Raw genomic sequence first — 8,337 nt, 5'->3', positions numbered from 1 at the left:
TATCTGCCTTCAGCTCAGGTCATCATCCCAGGATCCTGGGATCAAGCCCTGCATTGGGCTCCCAGCTCAGCAAGGAGTCTGCTTCTCCCTCTCCCTCTGCCAACAGCCCCCACCCCGCTCATTTCACTCACTCACTCTCTCTGAAATAAATAAATACAATCTTAAAAAAAAAAAAAAGACCTCCCTCCAAAGGCCCAGACCACCTGACTTTTGAGCTAACCAATGCCCCAACTCATTGACCATGGAATGACCCCCTAGAATGACCTACCATTACCTTTACCTCATTATAATACTAAAATGTCTACCCAGGGAGGAGCCTCAACCTCATTTATATAACATATTGTGTATGCATAGACAGGTTTCTTTAAGGCACATGTGCTACCTCATGCCTACCTCTACTAGGATGGCAAGGTTTCCTACCCAAGTAGCCATCCTAACCCTGAACAAAAGGAACCCATTCACCCTCTCCTGGGGAATCACGGCTTTGGAAGCCATTGCCTGTGATCTCCTTATTTGCTGCAAATAAAGTTTGCTTTGGGCCACGACTCATCCTGGTGCAGTTTCTGAGTCACCCAGGAGGGAAGAAGTCCCGTTGCCTCAGTTACACCGTGGGCTTAGGACGCCCTTCTCTGCGGCCTCAGATGTCCCTTTCTCTGTAACTCAGTATGGGAGAAACCTCACAGCACCCAAGACCAAAGTTAAAACTGGACCTCAGCACAGATGGAAACTGTTTGTGTTTCATGTGTCTCTGCACCAGAGAAAAAAAATATTAATTTTTAAAAGTGGTGGGGAGGGAAGTCAGAACACCCTTTCCCTGCTGGAATCAGTGTGCAGTACTTCCTCCAGAGGTTCTACCACCCATGGCACAAAGGCAAAAGCCGTTGTTACTCCTGACCTCCCCACCTCCACTGGCTGAGCAAGACCAGCTCAGGGGTCCTGGACACTTACCAGCATTGAAGCTTCACACCCTCGTGTACCCACTTTACCGGTGAGAAAGTGGAGAGAAGCCCAGAGAGATTAAGATTTTTTTTCCCCAAAGGGCAAAGCTAGAAACTTTCCAGATTGGGATGGAACAGAACTTTGGCTTTGCTTCGGTCTCTGGATTGCTATCATCAGGACCACCAACCACCTGGAGTTGGCGCCTGAATGCTGGGCATCCCTCTGATTGCGCTGTTCTCTCCCTAGTGAGTCCCTGCTCCCTCCACCTCCCCAGCTCCAGCCCTCCAGGCTTGCTCCTTGTGCTAGAACCCGCCTCCCACCACCCTGGGACTCGGAGAAGCAGAGTCGGAACACTCACTGTTCTCGCTGCCTCAGTTGCCAAAATTTAGGGAGCATCTACGTCAGCTGGACTGAAATAGCTTCCATTTTTCTTACTGCTTCCTTATGGCTCTTTTTTCTACACTTCAGTTTGTTTTCCCATCATATCAAAATTTGGGAAAATACAGTTTTTCTGAAAGAAAACAGGAAGGAAATCTATTAACAGTGACAGAAATGCTGTGGCTTTGACTCTCTCAATAATTAGATTCACAGGGCACCCAACTTCTACAAAGAATCCCACAACTTCCCAAAACAGATAAGTCACATTTTTATTTTTCACTGTGTCCTCAAATGTACCGACCACACAGATTTTTCCGGAGTCAGGACTGAAGCTGGATCTTTGCAGAACAAATCTTATTAGGACTGCTGACGTGGGGGCACGTTGGTGGCTCAGTCATTGAGCGGCTGCCTTCAGCTCGGGTCATAGTCCCACAGTCCTGGGATCCAGCCCCACATCAGACTCCCTGCTCCTCAGGGCGCCTGCTTCACCCTCTCCCACTCCCACTGCTTGTGTTCCCTCTCTCGCTGTGTCTCTGTCAAATAGATAAATAAAATCTTTTTTTAAAAAACTGCTGACATGGACCTTAACACATTTTATTATTATTAATTTCACAACCATTAAATGAGCATCTGCTAGGTGTCAGTCCCTGTGGGTACACAGATGAGTAAGAAATGGTGCATCGGCCAAGATCTTGGTAGCAGGTAGACGGCGCAAGCAAAATGGTATGATTGAGGATAAAATAATGAGGGGAATATTTACAATGATCCAGGAAGGAGTTAAGGGAAATCAACAAAAGGGCCAGCAGCAGCAGAAAGCCCTTACCACCTCTAATTCTAAAGGAGGGCAGAGAGGGGATAAAAACCAGATCCCAGCAGAGCCCTTGTATAGACCTCCCAGGAGTTGAGGGTGTGGACCACCCAGCAGGAGTGGAGTGGAGGGACACAGATGCTCCCAACTTAACAGAAACAACTTTCCTTCTGCCCTTCTACCTCCCACTGTCCACTAGCTGAACCCAACCAGAATTTAGAGAGTGAGGTTATGCCTCCTCTCCAATGAGACCCCCTCCAGAACAGGTACCATGTATGATTCATCTTAATAGTCCCAGGATTTAGTATAGTGACTGGCTCCTAACAGGTGCTTAGTAAACATGTGCTGTGTGAATACATGAATGAATGAATGTCCATCTACCTGGCGACCAGAGGCAGGGTTCAGCATCCATCTGATAATAGCCTTCCAAAACGATGTGCAATGGTACAATGATCCCCAAGCATGCCCACAGAATTAGTTTGCAACCCAGCTGCCCAACAGAAATAGGCCATCCAGACATAGTCACCCAACCACCTCATATAAACATGACAGGTGTCCCAGCTCAGGTTGTCCAGAGACAACGCCAGCCAGGTCTGATGAACCAGAAGGCAGGCAGACTCCAGGTGGACTCCAAGGGTCCATCTACATTGGAGAAGGGAGCTTGAGATCAGAAGAAGCAGGGGAGGGGGATGACAGCCAAGGATCTCTCAAAGCCCTTCTTCCTGTACCTGATCCTGGGAGGAGGGTAGCTACAGGTGGCAGCTGGTGAAGCTGTCCTCACCAGTCCTCTGTGACATATGGAGGGACAAGGAACATTGCCTCCGGGGCCTCATGCCAAAGTGTGATTCAAAAACAGAAAGAAGGACACAGCATGGCCACTCTGGGACCCCAGGGCCCAGCAGATCTGAGCTTGCCTGGAGACACTGACCCTGGTGTCCAGGGACATGCCAGCTGCCTTGGCAATGGTGATTCACTTAGGCAACTTCAATGAGCAGGAGCAGAAGATGACCCAGGATCTGCTAACTATTGCTGAGACATGCCTGGGGCACTGCCAGAAGAACTGAAACTTGTCCATGTTGGTTTGATCAAGCAGAGCCTTAGAGTCTTACACCAGAGTCATCCCATATCGTCGTCCATATGGGAAGTCGTACCACTGCCTCAAGCACAAGATGGTGGTGGTTTGATCTTGGCCATTCACCAAGGGCCACAGGTATAGATGAGTCATCAGCTCTGACTACCCTCTTAAGCCCATCAGAAACGACTGAGTGCTAAGGGTCAAAAATTTGGCTCTTTTAAAGAACTGGCCTCAGAGGAATGTGATAAGGAAAGTTTCCCAAAGGGAGCAGTCAATAATATCAAATGGGACAGATGGAAAAGTTGACCTTCAGGTCTAGCATGAGGATGTCACTGGAGATCTTGACTGCCAGAGGTCAAGGTAAGAGGGGAAAATTGAGATGAATACCAGAATGAGGTTTCCCTGTTATTTTCTTCTTTCTTATCATGGGCTTCAGGTGCTCAGGCCCCACCACCTTCTCTTACACTTGGAACTTCCCCCCCAGTCAGGAACACAGAAGCGTTTTAACTGGGTCCAGACAAGCCTCTTGCCCTCCTGTCCCAATATCCACAGTGTTCCAGCCCTAGTGAAGTAAACCCCACTCTGTCCCACCTTGAAAAGTCTTGTACTGGATAGTGCTACCATTGGCTCCTGCTCTGCCTCTGCTTCTGTCAACCCATCATCACTGGACAAATTGGAACATTGGTACCTGCCTCTGCCACCCAACACCATGACTTAACTTATCCCCATAGGAACCTAGCAGAAGAGGAACTCAGAAATGCTGAGATGAGAAGGGCGCATTCCCATAATCTGGCTTCTCAATGAGTGCTGGAGGCCATCACAAATACCAAGAGAGCGCAAGGAAAGAAGAGCCATCAGAGACACTGATTCAAGCTTTCCCTACCAAATCATGAATGCCAGCCTTGCGGAGTTCACTCCCTGACAATAAATCTGGGTCAGGTAAGCTCAGGATTAGCACTGTTATTATTTTTGAGTAAAGACCAGATCAAATAAGTGTCTTGTTTAGAAAAAAAAAAAGTATCTTCTCTCCTGACCTCCCTACATCCCTACATCAACCCACACTTCTCCCTCCAGTTCTCCCTCCAGAAGAGTTCCTGTAGAGTATCCCACCATAGCCTGGAGGGGTGGAGGCTCACTGACCAACAAAGGAGATCAAGAGCCATCAGAAGTGGTGCCACATACAGCATGGGTCCACCTGAAATTAAGATGGACATTTATGAAAAGTTGCTCTCAGGTACTTGCTGTTGCCAGACACTGCTCAAAGTGCCTCTGAGCGCCATCTTGTTTAATCCTCTCAACTCTGTGAGCAACCTCACTTTAAGAGATAGAGAACCGGGTTCAAAGGAGTGGTTCTCTCAGGAACTCACAGCTCATGAGGGACGAGCTGGGGTTTGAGTTCAGACCTGCCAGGGTTAACCTGCATACCACACTCCCCTTCTCTGCAGCTTCTTTCCCACCTTCTTATGCAACCAGAAGTGGATGACATTCATGATGGTCACCATAAGACACATGGTCACCACACGCTGCAGGGACCCAAATTTGTCAAGAAAATGGGTAATAGAGGCAATGCCAATAGTTCTTCTTTCCATGCGTACCTGCTGAAGACCACCTGCCCAAAAATTACTCTAGAGAGAGAGGAAGAGAGAATCAGATCCCTCAAGTACTTTTCTATGGTGTGCCGGTAAGTGTCAACAACACCAACAGTCCTGAAGATTCTCCATGGTGACAGGGTAGGTGCGCTGACTGTGATCATCTGTAATGGAGACCTGATCTCTCTTCTCTTTGTCTCCAGTTCCTTTGGTCTTAATGATGGAGGAACAGGACTCCCAAGTGGCTCTTCAGTACCAGTGCTCCCCAAACAGCTCCCAGCCCAGCCATGCTGGCATTCCGTTGACCCTTCTTCAGGCCATTCTCCTAGCCACAGCGTCTCACTAAGACCTGACCTGAAAAACAAATGCCCACATATCTTCTCGATCCTCACTGTGGTCCAGAAATGCCACACTCTGACACCAACACACACACACACACACACACACACAAATTAAACAGGAGGGATGGTAACTTATGAATGGAAAGAGAACCAACATTTGTTGAGAGCCTGCTATATGAAAGACCTCGAGGCAGCTCTCCATGAGAGATATTGTAACTCCGTTGTACTGATGGAGAAACCGAGACTCAGGGAAGTTGTATGACACGTCCAAGTTCACAGTGACCCACAGTGAAAGAGGAGGCATTTGAGACAACTTCTGCCTGACTTCTTGTTTTGAACACCAGAGTTTATCATGGGGCCAAGGGACAGGAGGCACCTGCAGCTGCTGGATGCTTTAAAATCAATGTGCTTAGTAAATGCTCATTAATAATTATAAAAATGACTCATATTTATTGAAAGTTTGTATCTATTATCTCACTTCTTTCTGACAATAGCCCTATGAAGAAGGAACGATTATTATCCCCATTTCACAGATGAGGGAACTGAGTCTTAGTGAAATTAAGTGCTTTATCTACAATCAAAAAGCTAAGATGTAGCAGAATCAGAATTCAAATTCGCTTTCCTTTCTTTCCAAACCTTGTGCTATCAGCCAGTTTATTTTCAACCTCTATTGGTCAAAAAAGGCCCGTGAAGATAAAAGAACAGCCATTCCCCTCCCAACCTTTCTCTGAGTAACCACTCTGAATTAAGGGTGCTGTCAACAACACCTCAGTTCGTCGCCTTCTTTTTAGAAACCCCAAAAACAAAGATGGGACTCCAAGGATCACAATGGTTCTGCATTTCTTCAGGCACATGTGCAAGCTTCTACCCACAGACCCGAGTTTCCTAGTTGGTGAACCCCATAGTAGAACACATACCAACACATACAGTCAAATACAAAGGACTGCCACATATGCTCACTTACTAGTCCACACTAGTCAGCAAGAGAAGAATAAAAAAAACAAGCGTTTAATCCAGAAGCCACAAAGATCTACACAAGTGGTAATTTAGGAACTATTCAACATTGCACAGTTGCTTCTATATCTGGTCTATGTAAAGTTTTTCTGGCGAGATAAACACAACACCCGGCAAAGTGGGTGCAAGGCAAGATTTATTAAAAACACTCCAGCGAAGTTTCAGGGCCCAGGAGAAGGGGAGCCAGGAAAGTTGTGCCAGGAGGAGGTGGGCACCCTCGGGCGAAGTTCCACAACTCTGGAAAGCAGAGTGGCAGAAGTCGTGCCCAAGGCAGGGAGGAGGGGGCTTTTAAGGGGTCTCGAGGGGAGCTCAAGGGTCTTTTGGCAAGTTTCCCTTATTCGGATATCTCGCCTGCTCATCAGGGTCCCATTGGTCCACTGGAGCCCAGGGCAGGGGTCTCAAATTCCTGCTTGGGCCTTTGTTCTCCTGTCCGAGTTCAGGTTTTGTGGCGGGAACTTTCGCCATCTTAAGTAGCCCTTTCTGCCAGCCCAACAGCCTACAATTTTGATTCCCAGAGTCCATAGTTTCAGTGTGAGCTCATGTTGGGGAGCAGAGGAAGGGGACACATGAAGAAGGCATCCCCGAGGAATGCCTTGGGTAAACAATGGTGAGATGCAGCCACAAAAGCTACTTGGGGCTTTCTCTGCTCATTGTTTAGGAGGTTGCAGACTTAATTCTTTGTTGTCACCCTAAATCACCAGGCAGCATCTTTCTAATAGATCCACAGAACTGTGTAGACTCCCAAAACAAACTCACATATACATGGCCAATCGATTTTCTATCAAGACACCAAAAGCCGGCAGAACACCTCGTAGTCCTGCAGATATGTCTCTTGCTTCAACTGTGTTTGGACAAAACAGACCCAGGGATGCCCCTTCAACCAGCCAACGACCACCCTCCAACCTTTTTTCCAGTCGCAACCTTGGGAGCCATCTTCTTGGCCACCCGCTGACTACAGGACCAGACATCAGCCAATTTCACGCTTACCTCAAATCAACCATGAGCTCCCAGATTCATCAGAATTTTTCCACCAAGGCAGAGGTTGCCATCAACCACCCAGTCAACGTGCATCTGTGGACCTCCTACATCTACCCCTCTCTGGGCTTCTATTTCCACCATGACGATGTGACTCTGGAGGGTGTGGGCCACTTCTTCCACAAGCTGACTGAGGAGAAGTGCGAGGGTGCCCGGCATCTCTTGAAGATGCAAAATCAGCGTGGTGGCCACACCCTCTTCCAGGATGTCCAGAAGCCATTCCAAGATGAGTGGGGGAAAATCCTGGACGCCACGGAAGCTGTACTGGTTCTGGAGAAAAGCCTGAATGAGACCCTTCTGGATCTGCTTGCCCTGGGTCCTGCCCGCACAGACCCCATCTCTGTGACTTCCTGGAGAACCACTTCCTAGATGAGGAGATGAAACTCATCAAGAAGATGGGCGACCACCTGATGAACCTCCACCAGCCCCCAGGCTGGGCTGGGCCAGTATGTCTTCGAGAGGCTCACTCTCAAGCATGACTAGGAGCCTCCAGAGACCAGCAGCAGCCTTTGAAGGGGCCTCTATGTCATCCCCCTGCTGCCAGAGCTTGCGCCTTGGCCTCTCCCTACAACCCTGAAGCAGCTTTTTAACCACCCTGGAACCCGCTCCCAAGCCCTGGGCCAAATGGAAACAATAAGGCTTTCTGCAGAAAACAAACCCAAAACAAACAAAACAAACAAACAAAAATAAATAAATAATTCCATGCAAAAGGAAAAAGTGCTGGAACAACAGAATATTCACGTGGAAAAAAAAAACCTTGACTTCTACTTACTCCATACACTTGAATTAATTAGAACTAACTCGTTAATTAATTTTAAAATGATCACAGATTTAAACATGAAAGTCAGACCTGCAAGGCTTTTAGAAAAAAAAAAAGGCATTAGAGAATATCTTTGCAACCTTGAAGTAGGCAATTACCCTTTTAGGACACAAAAAGCACCACCATAAATTACAGGTTGGATTTCATCCAAACTAAAATTTTCTGTTCATTAAGTGACATCACTTAGAAGAGGAAGAGGCAAGGGAAGCATATAAGCAAGACCTGTGTCTCGCCACAGACGGTAGACATTGAACATCAAGAATATATAAAAAAAACCCCTTATAAATCACCGATAACAAAGGCAAACAACTCAGTTTTTAAAAATAAGCCAAAGACTG

General features: G+C 47.3%; 1 pseudogene; it reads left to right on the top strand.

Annotated features, from left to right (window-relative positions):
- Nucleotides 1-7,143: 7,143 nt before the first annotated feature.
- LOC122907540 lies at nucleotides 7,144-7,662 on the top strand (annotated as a pseudogene).
- Nucleotides 7,663-8,337: the final 675 nt, after the last annotated feature.

This window comes from Neovison vison, chromosome 5 (assembly GCF_020171115.1).
Source record: "Neovison vison isolate M4711 chromosome 5, ASM_NN_V1, whole genome shotgun sequence".
NCBI lineage: Eukaryota > Metazoa > Chordata > Mammalia > Carnivora > Mustelidae > Neogale > Neogale vison.
This window is presented reverse-complemented; position numbering and strand designations above follow the sequence as displayed.